This window comes from Pinus tabuliformis, chromosome J (genome assembly GCF_031772625.1).
Source record: "Pinus tabuliformis cultivar Carrire ecotype Pingquan chromosome J, CPIR1, whole genome shotgun sequence".
In the NCBI taxonomy this organism is placed as follows: domain Eukaryota; kingdom Viridiplantae; phylum Streptophyta; class Pinopsida; order Pinales; family Pinaceae; genus Pinus; species Pinus tabuliformis.
The window spans coordinates 888164971-888182530 of NC_142295.1; positions in this window are offsets into that span (position 1 = coordinate 888164971).

A 17560-nucleotide genomic window follows, 5' to 3' on the forward strand; every position below is an offset into this window, starting at 1 on the left:
AAGAAAGAGTAGGGTATCTGTTCAGCATGTCTGCGATGGAAAGAGGGGTTAGGTTGTGGCTTGGCTGCAATTGAAACATTTGGTTAATGGACTCAGTAGTGATAGTAAACAGAATGGAATGATTAGGAGTTCTTAATGCCCTTTCAATAGGATCATAATTCATATGGCAGTAATGTACAATCTCTGGGAATACATGCACTTTGGGGAATTGGTACTTAGCCAAATTTGATTACCAAAGTCCAATGGAGTCAGCTTGGTTCAAGTACTGATCTCTATATTTGCAAAAGAGTTTTAGAGGGGATTTTGAGACTGGGGTGTCTTTTATTTGGAAATCTTTGTTGGCAAGTGGAAGATGGTCCAAATCCCTATGGGAAGTCATAATGGGCATGACATTCAATGCAATTGGGGCTTCCATCCTTGGTTCTTGTGGATTCAAGGATGGGGCAAAAGGTTTCAGAGAAATTGGTAATAATTAGCATATTTCAGAGTATTTCAGGATTACCAAGTGTCTTAATTGACTAAATCACTTAGTATTTAAATAAACTTAGCTCAGGTTTGGCAAGAAATCAGGGTTTATTAATAAAAAATGGGGTAAATACTTGGTTTTGGCTGATTTAATGGTTAAATGATGACTGTGCACTGTTTGCAGGAAGCGCACAGGTCTACAAGGTGGTTTGGAGCTCAACAACTGTGGAAAGTTGACGGTTGATAACAGGTTTGTAGTTGAATGTGCTCTGTGCTTTGCATGGAAGCCAGAACGTCCTTTTCATGATAAAAACGAAAACAATGAGTTTTTTGGTTTTATGCGTAAAGTCAATGATATTGGTGGGTATAATGGGAAAATGACAGTTGGTGCCAATCTAAGGATGTGACACTTTGTCGTGTAGTGGAGGTGGTAAGCGGGATTCATCGCACAACATTTTGGGAAAAATGGTTTTTGGGGGAGGCCGTCCGATGTCATTCATCGGGCGCCACATAACAGCGGGGTAGATAGTGAAACCGCTCACATCGGGCGGGTAAAGGTTAGCCTTCGGAGGCCACCTGATATGAGCGTCAGTGATTGGATCTGAAGGGGTCAGATCGTACGGTGATCGGGGGTGTAATTTGATCAGGGAGTTAATGGATGGGCCTGACAGGTTATTAACTGTGAGTTAGGGTGGCTTGATGACGTCGGGGGTGATATGATTGGCGGAGCAGGTTATTAATTAATCACAGTTTGATTAATTAACCCCTTTTTATTTGGCGGAAGGTTATGGCTCTTAATTAGTCACGGATCTACTAATTAATCCATTTAACTAACTTAGTTAATAAGGTTTATCTTTCAAACCATAGGGGCAGGATATTACCATATGGGATTTTAATAAAACTTACGAGAAAGGGGGTTTTCTTTCAGGAGTTAAATAAATAATAAAAATTAGAGTTAATATGAAGCGAAAGCGGGAAAGAAAATGCGCTAAGTAAAATGTATTGGTATTTATTTTTATATCCACATCTACACATCATAACTTAGGCTAAATGATTTTTGTGGGTTTTTTGTGGGAAAAGGGGTTTTGTGTGTAGGGTTAATTACTTTCCCTAGGTAAATGATGATTTCACTTTAGGAAAAGGGATTTTTAGATGAAATGGATGAATTATGGAGGGGTGAATATTGGTAAAGGGGTTTTCAGTACTTAGACCTTATAAGTTATTGGGCCGAGGGTCCGGTCCCTCCAGAAGTCAGAGAAATGCTCTGAGCCCCTTTAACTTAAGGTTTTAGGTACTTTTGACTTTATTTATGGGAAATTAGTAAAATTAGAGATAAAATTAATGGGGAAATTAATCACTTAACTTTGTGTAAATGCCCAATGATCATCCATACTTTAGTAACTTGATGATGAAAGTAAATGATATGATTTCAACTAATCATTCATCATAATTCTGCAACCATCCAACTACTTACCCATCTACTCATCCTACCATTTTTTCTACTCTCTATTATGGTGCATTTAAGCTGGAAAACCCTTATCAAAACATTTTATTTTCTTTTACAATTGAAATCTATCTAAGTCTATCCTTATTACATCCAAGGGATCAGATTAAACTGTTGAGCTCTTTTTATTCACTCTACCTACCTACTTATCTTCCAAGATTAAATAGTCTGGTCAAACTTTATTCTCTATCTCTAAGCATGAAATTCAAATCATGGAGTAACCAAGATTAAACTGTTTGGTTACCATGGATTGTGGCATAAACAACAAGTTGCACACAATCATTATTATGCAAAAAATAAAATAGTAGTGGCATTTGGACTTGCACACTTTCATGGTCTGTTTCTTTTTCTTAGGGTTCATTTTTCATCTTTTTTGACCTTTTTTCATTCTTTTTGTCCCTTGATTTTTCTTTTGGGACATACCCTCTTTACATTTTTTAATTTTTTAATTTTTTACAAATATGGAAAACATTTGCAAAAAGCAAAGGTATGTACATATTACAGACTTGACCTTAGCCATTAAAAAATTATGACACCTATTGGTATAGGAACATAACACTAGTAAAAGATGAGTACATTGCAACTGATATAGATAACATCTATCAAGTACAGCCAAATAAGAAGAATGGATTAACCCCAATGCAAATGGAAAGTTGAGTTGGGAGAATGAGAGCTCATGTGCTTCAGGTTTAGAAGAACAATTAGAAAATTGGAAAAATAGGTTACATGAAGTGTCTACAAGGCGATGTGAAATAGTTACTGAGTCACTTCATTGCATAACCACTAAGGTATGTAATTTTCCTTAATATGATGGTTTGGGTGATATAAATACATTTATTGAAGAATATGAAGAATAGGTACCATAATGTCAAAGATTATTAGCCTTGGATATAGCCCTAAGAGATATTCTTTCTAGATGGTGTGGCACACATAAGAAGAACATAGGAACTTGGCAAGAATTTCGAAGCTTGATATGGATAAGCTTTCGTCAGGTAGACATAGAATTGACATATAAGTATGATGGTAAAATTGATCCTAGGGAGCACATCCATCTTTGCATGACAACATGGAAGGAGATTCCACGAGAAAAATGGGTGCATGGATTCATCCATACATTGGAGACAATTCCTCAAAACTGGTATTTGGAAACAAAACTTCGACATGGTACTGCGAGTTGGACATATATGGTTGATGGGTTTATATTAACATTTTTCTTTGAAAATGATTGTCTATATATAGATTCAACCCTTCAGATAGTGAAAAATAATATTTTTGAGAATGAAATTCCACTCAATTGGCAGCCTGATTGGGCTGCATAGCTACAAAAATTACTAGAATGCTACAACATCGTTGCTGAAGAAGATGAAGACCCTCAAAATATTGATATTGTAGAATATGAAGGCCATTGCGGAGTGAATGGACCTGAGATAGAAATGCATGATATATCAAATCCATTAAAGATAAGGAAGGTGAATATATGGTCAGAAGATGATATGAAGTTTGAAATGATAAAAGATTACTGGGATGAAGAAACAATCAGCAAAGTAATAGATCTTTTGCATGAATAACAGGAGTTATTCGGATATGAAAGGCATAGTAGGAGACTTGGGAGTTATGAAGATTCCTATGAAGCTTGATGCAAAGGCTATCAAGCAAAGACCCTACAGATTGAATCCAAGGTGAAAGAAGAATTAGATAAAATGATAACAACAGGGATCATTGAACCTCTGGAAGACTCAGAGTGGGTAAGTCCTATGGTGGTCCATGAAAAGAAGGCTAAAGGAGAAATTAGGATTTTTGTGGATTTAAGAAAATTAAATGATGCATGTGGGCATGATCCATTCCCTACACCCTTTACATATGAATTGTTGGATAATGTAGGAGGTTAGGAAGCCTATTCATTTACAGATGGATTTTTAGGGTATCATTAGATGAAAATTGAACTAGAGGATCGACATAATACCACCTTCACTACAGAATGGGGTTCATATCAGTATACAATTATGTCTTTTGGGTTGAAGAATGTCCGTTCCATATTTTCAAGAGTGGCGGTGATAGATTTCAAAGAATATATTCATAATTTTTTGGAATTATACTTTGATGATTGGACAATGTTTGACTTATTGAAGAAACATGTTGCAATCTTAAGGCTAATGCTCAACACATGCAGGCAGTATCAGATTTATCTGAATATCAAAAAGTGTATATTATGTGTACCTTTTGGTGTATTGCTAGGACATATCATTTGCAAGCAAGGATTGATGGTGGATCTTGTCAAGATTCCTGTTATTGTGAATTTACCTCCACTAAAAATAGTGAGGTAGCTTCGCACCACACTAGTATAGACAAGATATTACAAAAAGTTTATCAAAGGATATGCGGAGATCATTATGCTGATGGAAAAATTGCTGAAGAAATGTGTAACATTTCTATGGAATGAAGAGTTTCAAAAGAGCCTCAACACACTAAAAGAAAATATGGTAATTGTACCTATCTTGGTTTTTCTAGAATGGAATAAGGAATTTCATGTTAATGTGGATGCTTCATGCATAGCTTTACGAGTGGTATTGGCACAACCTGGTGGAAGAGAAATATATCACCCTATATCTTTTGCAAGTAGGAAACTGTCTAAAGAAAGGAATAACTATACAACTACAACAGGGGAAGGTCTAACTATCGTATATGAATTACAAAAGTTTAGACATTATTTGTTGGGATCACATTTCAAGATGTTCATAAGATCACTCTGCACTAAAATATTTGGTCAACAATCCTATTTTAGGAGGAAAAATTTACAGGTGGCTATTACTACTTCAGGAGTATTACTTTAAAGTTGTTGTTAAGCAAAGAAGACTAAATGCTAGAACTAATCATTTGTCGAGGATAGAAACAAGAGAAGAACCAATGAATATAGAAGATAATCTCCTAGATGCGTGGTTGCTTTGGATCAAAGTAACAGATGAGAACTTCGTTGATATTATTTAGTTCTTAACAATAAGAATGTCCCCTTCAGAATACACTATGTAGAAGAAGAAAGAGTCGAAGAAAGAGTCGATGGTTAAGGTAGTAGATTTTTCACTGATAGCGGGCCATTTCTAGAAATTGGGACTAGATGAAATACTACGCAGGAATGTTCTTGAGCAAAAAAGACAAATAATTTTGCTAGAAGCTCATAGTGGCGTAGCTGGTGGACATTATGTAGGGAAAGCCACAGCACATAAAATTTTAAGAGAAGGACTAAGGTGGCCTACATTAAATAAAGATTCAAAGGAATATTGTCGAGCTTGTGATATCTGCCAAACAACAGGAAAAACTTCAAGAAGAGATGAAATGACACTAGTACCTCAAGTAACATTACAAGATTTTGATAAATGGGCTATTGGTTTTGTGGGTCCAATAAATTCACTAGGGAAAAAAAATAGGTGCGGGGTATATAATTACTATGACCAGTTATTTGACAAGGTGGGCCAAAGCACAACTTGTGAAGATTGCAATGCAGAAACTGCTGCGAAGTTCATATTTGAGTATATTTTTTCCAGATTTGGGTGTCCAAAGATATTGATGAGTTAAGAAGGGTCACATTTCTTAAATCAAACCATCAAAGCATTAACTGAGGAATTTAAAATTTACCACCAAAAGAGCACTCCTTATCGTCCTCAGGAAAATGGAACTATGGAAGCATTGAATAAAATTTTGCAGAATGCACTGACCAAGGTATGTAATGTAAATAAGGATGGCTGGGATATTAGGGTTCCAACAGTTTTATGGGCCTATTAGACTATATGCAAGAAGTTGACAGGGCAGACACCTTTCAGATTGGTTTATGGGAAAGAAGTTGTGATGCCCATGGAATATATTGTGACAAGATTAAGAATTACAACATTTACAAATATGGAAGATCCCGACATAATGGAAGAAAGGTTTTTGTAGTTAATTATTCTGGAAGAAGATAGGTTTATAGCAGTATTTCATGAATAGGTATAGAAAGAAAAGGAGAAAGCCTGGCATGACAAGCACATCTAGTAGAAGACATTCCGGGAAGGAGATCTTGTACTTTTATATGATAGAAAATTCATGAAGTTCCCAGGGAAGTTCAAAACACATTGGTTAGGTACATATGTTATTAAACATGTTACTGAGGGGGGCACAATACAGTTAGTGAAGTGAAATGGAGAAATAATGCAAGGAAAACTAAATGGCGTTAGATTGAAGTTGTATAGGGACAAATCTATCCCTAGAGCTTCACAGTAAAGGATGAAAGGACAAAATTCTTAGTGCCACCTACAATTGAAAGTGGGCACTAGACTATAAAATACTCTGTAGAAGGGAACGTTGTGAAAAGAAGTTTATTGTGTTATATTTAGGAGTATGTCAAAGTTCAAAATTACCTTGATGAAGGAAGGATTGTTGCACCACAAGGGAAGGTTCATCAAAGTTCGCCGAAAATATTACCATTGGAAGGAAAACATTTTTGTTAAAAGAAGGTTGTTGTTAAGAGGCATAGGGGAAACGCATTTATGAAGCACAACTCACCAGATCTAGTTCCATATATGCATTGAATGAGAAAGGTCTAAGCTAATTGTAGGGTTCAAAATTCAAATTCTATATAAAAGCCATGTCCCACTCCACAATTTACACTTTGCAATTTGGAGAATTTAGTTTGAAAATTTGTGAAAAAGTGTGAGACAAGTGTGCTACTGTATATCTGAGAGAAGTTTCAAAGAGATTGCTGGAGAGTTTGCAGAGAAAGGGCTAATAGGCATCATGGAAGCCAACATTGGTAAATCTGTAGCATCAAGTGTACCTGTAGCCATGGAAGAAAAGCTACAAAGAAGACAAGAAAAAAGACCAACAATTAACAAAGCCTCTAGAGTAGAGCTAAGGACATCCCCAAGAAATAAGGTAGCAAAAGAGCAATGGAAAAAGAACAAGCAGGATAAGAAACCTACTCACAAGGCGAAGAAACTTGTGTAGCAAAAAGAACTAGAACAAATCCATGATAGTGAGGAGGAAGCCAAGATTTAGAAGATGGTGAAAGAGTGTGAAAAAATTCCATCTGTGCCACCACCATATTTTCCACCAAGGAAACCGGGTGCGAAGCCGATTAAAGATCCCAAAGACGCAAAATTTAGCATGTTAACAGTACTGCTACCGGAAAAAGTGCCATTTGAAGGAGAATTACTCAGAAAAAATCTGCAATTAAATATGGAGGATTGGGACTTCAATGACCGGAATAAGTATCCACAGTTCAAGCTAAGCATGTACCTACAATAGGTATACTATCCAGAGATAGGAGTTACAAGTTTGGATCCACATCAATGGGCTCAGGGATTGGAGAGATCATGCTTGCTAAACATGATAAAAGTGTCACACTTCAGTAGAAGCACGATTAACACAACCTGTGTTCGAAAGTTACTGGTATTAGTGCATGACGGATGCCTCTGACTAGGGAAGAGGATCCTGACTGATGAAATGTTGACACAATGGATTATTGGATTTCCCTACCGAGGAAAGGACCCCGCGAAAGGGTTCGTCAGTGAAAACCAAGAGAAGGCAATAATACAAACTAGGAAGGACATGTTTGGGCTAATAAAAAAGTTGCTAGGTTATGATATTAACTCCATCAACGACCAACGGGTGCACTTCACCACACAAATATTAGCTGGAAAGATAATGAGGAAGTTTAGAGCAAATGAAGCCGCTACGGTCATGGTTTCCTTAGCCATGTAGTGCAAAATCGGGGTTCAATTCAACTGGGCCGGATATTTATGCAGGGAATTTTTGGAGGATTGTCGAGAAGCATAGGAAGAGGGTAATACATTTCACTATGCATGGTTGATCTTGATCATCATGCTATTAGCATGGAAGGAGCCAGAGGATTCACAATTTCCTCCAGTTGAAGCAGATGTATGTGAAGCCATGCGATATGCCTCACTTTGGCATACCAAGGAGCCATCGTGCGCACAAGAGAACATGATATTCTTTGTACTATTGCACATGGACTTTCACATGGTGGTGAACCAACATCCCAGGCTATCACCAAGTTTGTATGATTAGTATCACAATATAGAAGAGTTTAAGGCAGACTTTCACAAGATATATGTAAAGGCTCGGAAGGATCCAATGGAGACATGGCATCCTCTGCCATATTTGGTCACCGAAGATGACCTTCTCAGGATAATACAACATTGGTCAGCAGAGTGGATGACCCCAACCATAGAAGACATTGAAGCAAAGAAGGACACCTCACAACATGCGGGTCCAAGTGGAAAGGACAAAAGAAATATGTACAAGAGACAGAGCCAGAGGTGGAACAGGGTAAGTAGAACCCTCTCAATGATGAAGAGGAAACAGAGTAATTATCGTTCATCATCAAGAACATCAACGAAATTGGAGAAAAAATCCAAGAATTAACAACAAAAACATGGTACATGATTGATAATCGCTACATAGTGTTCTTGGTACATGTTCAACAAGGTATTATAGAGTTAAAAGCATTATCACAGATAGCTAGACTACTGGAAAAGAGGGGTCAACCACTGCAGCTAGAGCGACGAATAGAAACAACATTTGGATTAAGGATTATGTAGATTCCAGTTGGAGTGTTACTATTTGAATCAACCAAAGACAAAGAGTGAGTGAAAGGGTGGGATCATGTCAATATGAACATTGTCACACTTCCAACTCAGATATTGCATGATTTCCATCAAGGTATAATAACTGAACTACAGGAGAGAGAACAACACACTTCGCTGTTAAATATTCAGGTGGAGAAGGAAAGGGCTTCGTTGACAAAGGAGCTTGATCAATTGATTAGGGAAAGTGATGGAGCACCCCAACAACAAAAGCATCTAGTGGAAGTCATCGCAAAAACTTGTAGTGAAATTATGGTCGCAAAGGTCCACGAAGAAGAGTCACCAGTAGAGAAGGTCACGAAGCTTGGCCTCACAATAAGGGATCCAAAGAGTAAGTTTGTAGAAATGAAGTTCGATTATGAAGAGAAAATTATTGAACTGCAAATGAGGTTGTAGCTAGTCATGTCACTAGAAGTACATAATCAAAGGGAATTGGATCTAAAATATGCACAACAAGGCATATTCAACACAGTGGCAGACTGTGGAAAGCCACTAGATGAAACTATATAGATTTGGACCTCACTACGAGAGGATCCAAACATTCAAAGAATTGAAGAGGATCTCCAAAAGAAGTAGAAGAAGTTGGAAGAACTCTGGGAAAATGTGAAGAGATTACCAGTCTCGCAGAGACTCTCCAGAATCATTGAAGAACAGACACTTCAAAAGAAGATTGAAGACCATTAGAGAAAAGAGTAGATTTTGACAGAGAGGACTCAGTCGTGGTAGCATGAGGTCCTCAAAATTTTGCAAGTAGTAGATGATAAGCTCAAGCAGCTATGATATAGGGGGAAATAAGTGTTATAGAATATTGTTGGGTCAACAAAAAAGGCACTAGTGGAAGAAGTGCGCTAAGAGGAGAAGCAGGTAGCAGAAATACTTCAATAGTATAATGATTCCTACATGAGCATCACATCAATGAGTCGAGGCACAACAGCTGAGTGAGTCACGATGAGTCACATGTGAGCGTTGGGGGTCTGTTGGGCGCAACCCAACTTGGCCAGATTTTGGGAAGAAATCCAAATTTTGTGGAAGCATGTAGTAAAAAGGATGTGATGGAATATGAAGTCAACTGCGGAGCAGAGCAACGGAGCAAGATGAAGACCGCATAGAAAAGTCACTACGCAACATTAGCGCTTCACGATGCAACACTTTCCTTTTTGTAAAATAATTAAAATATTGTAAAGTTCTTGGTTTTGGGCCATAGTCCCTTGTATTTCATAAATCATGGTAGTGGATCCATGACAATGTAGCGATGTTAATACCTCATGTAATAATATATATAAGGATGAATAGTAAAGAAGAAGGCATGATGTATTGGAATATGTCTATGTTTATGTGATATTTTTGTGGTTTGTATTTTGGAGAAAGGGTGAGGCTCCCCAGCTATGTGCACAAAGGCTTGGGTCTATAGCTTAGTGTGCAGACCATCTACAGCTTGGTGTGCAGACTGTCTGCATCTTGGTGCACAAACACTCTGTAGTTGTATGGATAGGTAAAAATTGTTTGTTGTACCAAATTCATATTATAAGCAAAAATTCTTTTGGACATAGTGCCATGTTAGGATGAACCATGGTAAAATTTGTGTCTTAGTGTTCATTTTCACATTATCTACACTTTATTTTAGTACAATTTATGAATGTTTACATTATTCTTAAGTGATGAATGTAGTTATGAGAAGTAATGTATAAGTGTGAAATTATTTATTAATGTGAAGTAGTAGATAAGTGTTAAACATAGAGGAATACAATGGTGCCACAATGCAGTATCTCTTAGGCTGCAAAAACCTGATTTTGCAACCTTCCATTGTCACTCTGGATTAGAATGCAACTTGCTCGCAGGTCGTTGCCTAAAGGTTCATTGATTGAGGGATTTGTTGGTGCGTAGAAAAATAATCAAACCTTGGTCAACCCAACCCCAACCAATAGTTTCTTTAACTCTCCATCGAATGTAGGTGGCTTGGATTTCTTTAACTGATCTGAAAAATATCCCCTCTCATACATCTTGTAAGGATCAAAGCGATGATGACCATGATACCTATCTGAACCAGAACTAGAATAGAACCCATAGCCACTACCTCTCCTATTAGGTGTATCCAAGAACCTACCATCTTCGATTGTGTCATGCCTGTCTAACCTATGTTTTCTATGGGACTTGCTACCATATGCCCCATTAGTCCTGTCCTCCTGTCCATAACTGATCTGTGGTCATCCCTGTCTCTACAAAACTGACAAAAGCTAAAGGATGACAAGAATGAATTTTGCTTGCTTCTCTTGTGACCTGGCAAGGCTTTCCTATGAATGCATGAACCTATCATTATCTATCTTGCAACTTCGTATTTATGCCTTTAAACTTCTCAAGGTATATGTCATGTCAGGAGAGTATTAATCTATGTGTTGCTCATCTGATCTAGAAGGAGAGTCTCATGAACTATAACTCACCATTTTTTGAGTCATCTTTGATCTTATTCTTCTCCTTGAAAACATACGATGTCATATAACCAAATATAAACATAATCAACATACCTTAGTGAAGTTTAGGGGAGGAATTCTCATCTCCAAAGTTGATCCAGATTAGTGCGATACATATATATACATACTCATATTGACATGTAAACATCATGCATAGGAATTTACATGCATGTATAGTAGTCACTTTACCCAAAGCGTTAGTGTTGAAACCTTGCTCTCATACAACTGTGTAACGCCCTCTCCCACATTTACACTATTTTACGAGAATGCTAGGGTAAACATGAACCAAAGAGTTACTATGACATGACCTGACCTCCAAGATTCATTTTTTTAATGTGGGGTCGACAACTGGGACTTACTGACCATAAACTGATGCCCCACACAAATTACAGGACACACGGGGGCCAAACAACCACCACAAGTGGACAAACCCTGACCTAGATATAATGTTTAGTGACTTGGACCCACAATTGCATGCACATGCCTACAAGGGTGTGGTTATGACCCTCCAACTACATGCACAAGGCTACCTAAGTATAGTGGTAGCCCAAAATCCTCAATTTAGAGGGCTCAGTGTCGATACTTAATCCATAATTCCACGAAAGACTCCGAACGACTACCCAAAAATTACTAAGACTTTCCATAATGATAAATGAATTGAATACAATGTCAATCATACAAATCTTGAATAAGGAATTGACTTAACCAGGCCTAACCATGACAGTCATTTCATCAAACAATTGGTGAACATGTAATATACAGGTCATGAATGCATACCTGAACATAGGATTTTGAAATTTATCTGAGAATCACCAAGAAGGTCTAATTCCCTCTCAAATAGTTGCAATAATAATTGTTAGCCCATGCATTCACTAACCATCAAATACTTATCAAATCTTAAACAAGGCATAGCTAGAGCACACTACAACTCCATTCTTATAACCATCATATAACCATATTATTAAACATGACATAACAACCATCAAATAATCATAATAAAAAGTGCAAGTGCCGATATGATACAATAGGAGATTAAATGTTATTAACTTATGCAAAATCCAACCAAGCGAGGGACTTCCATGTACCACCCGACCATAGATTGGGATGAACAAAATATTTCTTTCAGCCAATCACCCTCGTTCCATATTCCAAACATGAATGTGGGAACTCAAGACATAAATAACTAGGCATTTTGAGGGATTATACCCCCTCCACCATCAAGCTATTATGATCTCACCGAAAGCGATGAAGAGATCATGAAACCCAAACAAGATTGGATGCCTTAGAGTTTCTTCATCATTACTGTCACAACCCTGCATTAAAAGTTCATGTAATAAAAGTTAGTGAATGAAAAATAATACCAAGGTGAAGGGACAAATATTCCAAGCTAAATGTTGGGAAAATTATCCTAGTTGGCTTCACTTATTGCGTATTATGGCTAAGGAGAAATTGGCAAATGGAATGGAAAGGTATTTGAAAAGGAAAAAAATTATTATTAGAATTTTATTTATGAAAATAAAGGAAGATGGCAGAAAAGGGAAGTGAAAGGTCACAAGTTTCATTTGAGGAGAAAATTGAAGAAAATTTAAGGAAAAATAAATAAATTAGAGGAATCAATAATAAAAAGAAATTTGAGCATCAGTTGATATCTTTTTGTCAGTTGAGGTTTGGAATTAGTCTTAGAGAGACGACAAGAGCACTAAGAGGAGAAGGAAAGAAAGGAAAGAAAATGAAGGACAAGGAAAGCAAGGATCAAGCAAGGAAAGGTTGGATAAAGCAACCTCAGCAGGAATACTTGTAGGTAACAGATTGGATGTATGATTTTCTAGCTTGTTTTGGCATGCATGGTATGTGCATGTGTATATTTGGTTTCATAACTATCGGTGGCATGGATTTTGGCGGGTTTTGAAAGCCGTTTTTAGCCTTGCCTTGCCATTTATTAATAGCCATGGTATGATGGGATTATTTCTTAGTTGAGCTATGAATTGTTGGAAATTTTTAGATCTAGGTGAGGTAGTCTTAGGAAAATGCCAAGGTTTGGGGTTGGAGATTGTGTTCTCCGAGAAGCCCATGATAGATGGGTGAAGATAGGAAAATTTCTCAAGTGATGGTGAAGGAATTCTAAGGCATCCAAGCTCGGTTTGGTTTTGTGATTTTGGAGCCATTTTAGGTGATACCACGATACGGTGAGGGTGGAGGTGGTTTAACCTCTGGATTCCCTTAGTTTTTTATGGATTGGTTTATCCCATGAGATCCCTCATTCATCCGTAGAATATGGCATGGTGGTCATTTGATGAAAGAAAGATTTGATTGAGCCCAATCTATGGTCATGTAATATGTGTAAGTCCCTCACTTGGTTAGATTTTTCATATGGTTAATAAGAGATAAGTTTCTCTTGTCTTTGATAAGTAAATGTACTTATTATTATGCGGATTTAAGGGTTGTTCTATCATTTTTATCCATCTAATTATATGTTGTTTATAAGCATGGTTATATGAAAAATCTAAGTATGGATCTTAACGCATTTCATTCAATGAATGTCTGGTTGATGAATGACCTAATTGGTGTTATGACAACCATTGTGAGAAGGCATAAATCCTTCTTATTAAACCCCATATAACTTTTCAGATCCTTATGTCCAAATATACATTCATGACTTGTAGGTTGCATGTTCATCATGTGTTTGATGGAATGTTAGACCTGGTTGGTAGAGGTTACGTCCAATATTGTTTATGTTTTGGTTTAGAATCCTTGCTTCTATGTGCTTCATCATCTCTGGAAGTTTCACCGAGTTTTGGGCAGGGACTTGAGTCTTAGCACTAAAAAAGTGGCTCAAAATTTGGGGTTGCTTACATATAATTGACTAAAAAATTCCAAAATCATTGGGAGACAAGCCTATGGCAGTGACTAGAGGGTTATATTCACTTGGAGGCTTTTGAAAGGGAGTGACTAAGGATCTAGGTCAATGAAACTGAGATTTAACTTAGGGTTTGGACACCTAGAGGGGTTGGGTTGCTCTTGGAGGTCCCGTGGCACCTGAGGAAGGTCAGTAAAGTCTTAAGTTGTTGAAGCCATTTCCTTAAGGTAATATAGGACATTGAGTCTTATTATAGTGACACTCATCTCATCTTTACCCCAAGAAAACTGATGAAAGTTGTTAAATGTTTGAGGAGGAAGGTTACAAGGAGGTATTAGAGCGAGTTTTTCTCTCTGGGTAAAATATGATGGTGTCGCAGTTATGGTTGTCGTGCATGGGGTAATGGTGTACAATTGGTATGGTCATGCATGATGTTGTTTTATTGATTTGATTATGATTGTGTATATATTAGCACGATACATGCTAATGTGGACTGGTTTTGCAGATGAGATAAGCCTCCCCTGAACATCAATGACATATGATTTTGATTTCGATATGTATTTGGTTTATCTGACATGGTGTACTTGTAGGAAGAACATAATCAAAGATGATGAGAAAAATGTAGACTATAGTTCCCATGACTCTCCTTATAGATAATTTCGGCAGTAAGGAGATGAGTATTCTCCTAGTATAGTAGATACATTGAGAAGTTTGAGGGTAGAGATCAAAATTTGGAAAGAATATAATGACAAGTTGGTTGTGGCTGAGGAAAGGCTTGCAAGGGCCCTATGTTAGCTTAAGGGGGCCTGTCCTAGGTTCAGAGTTGTTCACGTGAACCAATAAAACCCTAACTATTGGCCCTTTCGTTAACAACTTGCATAACACAGGATGTAGTCTCACCCAAATCAGTATTGGTTGATGCTAGAACCAAGTTTCTGCATCCAAGGACATGATAAACAGTTCTTAGGCTCTGGTAATTCAGATGTTCCTTCACAAAAACCAGTATGCTTCTAGGGTTTGTCGCTATAACTAAGTTAAAATGGCTTCCAGAGCTTTGCGAAGGTCTACGATTAGTCTTTGTGGACCTTAAATATATGAGTTATCTATTTTTGTGCATTCAATAAGAACCATAGATCTGAGTTCACGCAGATCTACCTAATTCATCAAAAAACATAACAAAAATAGATTTTAACTTTGCTAAAGTAGATAACTACTCATATCATGCACCATTAAGATAGATTCAGTGATTTCGCACAACATTGATTCATTATTTCATAAAACCATATCATTAGGTGACAAAATATAACATAAAAAAATTCGACAGAAATGCACAGTAATTCTTCAAAATTAGCCTTAAATGATCTTCAATGTTTAGATTACAGACTCTTCCACCCTGCGCACTCAGCTGCAGTGGTCCATGCACTCAGCTACATACTTATCAAGGCCTCCTCTGCACTCAGCTTTAGGAGCCTTCCCCTTATTTCCTAAGTATAGGAAGGAAAGCCTTCCTACCTTAGCACTCGCCCAAAATAACAAAACCCATTCACAGTTCACAATTCTTCATTCTAAGTTATCTTCAAGACCCGTTATGACTAAACTATTTATAACTTTCTTTCATACAATAACATGGTCCACAGACCATGGTAGAATCTTAAAATCAACCCAAACAAGGGGATAAGACCCCTTTGACTCGTATCTATCTACATGCTCTGCATCCACATTTTGCGGAGACTTTACATCTTTTACAAAAATTTATGCAAAACTTGGGTTAACTAACCCCAAAAAAGGACCCTATGGAACCTATCCCAGTAGGGCCCCAACAAAAATATCATGAATCGCCCTCAAGTCACTCAGCTGGTGCCTTGATCTTACTTTGAAGACCACTGAGCTTAACCTGCAACACTACAACTTCAGCAACACTTTGCGCCACTGCCTGATGTACCTATTCGACTAATTTCTCTGTTTTCGGGACCTCCACTACTAGGTGCATTGTTCTCTGCATTTGTTGCAACACCTTTATCTTTTCCTCTAGTGGTAGAGTAAGATGACAAGCTTCCTCTAGCCATGACTGTAATATGGTATTTAGCACGACATCTTTCCTTTGCAATTCTTCCACCTATGCTTGCAGTTTCTTTCCCTTTTCTAACTTCGCAAGGCATTGCACTGGCGCTAAAGTGCACGTAGTTTCTCAGACCTCATCATACTTCTACTGCGTCTCTCAGACATCAGTGTTCAGCTTGTGGAGGTTCTTGTCCTCTTGCAGGTTTGTCCATAATTCCATTTTTTCATTGAAAATTGTTGTGCAGTCATTGACTGCGGCATCCAAGGTGCCCATATTCTCCTTGATGGCTGCTTATGTGTTGCTCCCATACCTCTGGCAGAGTCGTGGGCTAAAACTTCAAATGTAGCCCTGTTATCTTCATTTGGAAGTCAAAAGTCACCTTGTCAACTTCCTCCTTTGATACATGTACTACAACAGCTAATTTCCTTACTTTTGCTGAGGCCTCTGCATCCTTAGCTATGTTCAATTCAGGTACTGACTTGTAGGCCTACTCGATTTTTGTTTCCAGGCTTTGACATCATATCTGCAGCTCATCCTTTTCCTTCAATGCCTGGGTTTTCCTTGTGAACACGTGTTCATTGTTGAACTTAAAGGCACTGGTGACAGTGAGTGCGCATTACTCTCTAATCTTCAAGTCATCTAAAACCCCCTAATGTTGCACAAGGAGGGTTAGGAGAGGTAGCATGGCTAAATTCAGCCCCATGTTCTTTACTATATTGATCACAATGAGATCCTCATCGGACTCTACTTAAACAGACCCTTCTCGCAAGGGTATGACCATGTGGTCCAGAGTCCATTCTAGCTCTATCACTATTCCACTTCCCTATTTCAGGCTCAATTGCACTGCCATTGCTTTCCTGATGCCCACCTGAATCCTGTTTTCCTAGATCTATAGCTCACACAGATCCTCTTGGGTGATCCCCAACATCTGCATATATTTCTGCTCAAATTGTTGCAGCACCTCCATTGTTGTATCTCGAAATTTATCAACGATCTCATAGAGATTGCCTTTAGTTAGCACCATTGGATCGATATGCGTCTGCTTATCAGACTTATGCTTCTTCCTCTGTCCAATAGTCTGCTCCTCATTGTGCCACTTCAGGGTGAAAGGAGTGTGCTACTCCTCACCACTGTCTCCTTCGTGTGCTGACAGCTTCAACTCATTTGTTTGTTGTGAGGGTGAATTTTCGCCTTCATCTGTATGCTGACATTCTATTTTATCAACTATATCTTTGTCCCAATAATCTCCAATCTTTGCAAACTTGGGTTCTTCTTCAGACCCAATGTTTTCCTATCAAGTTTTTATAGGTTCTGATATATCTGGGTTTGCTACCTTCGGCCCTTGGACATCACTCTATCCTTCATTCTCAGAGATGGTAATATTACGCGGGTCATCCTCTTCTTCAATAGTCACATTATAGCATTCCAACGCATGGCACAGCTCTGTACTCCAATTTGGCTAAGTCCATTCTACCAGTTCCTTCAACGTTCTGAATATAGATGGTTTTATTTCTTGCAATGCGTCATCAATACTCTCAAAGCCATCCTTAAAGCTAAAGGTTAATAGAA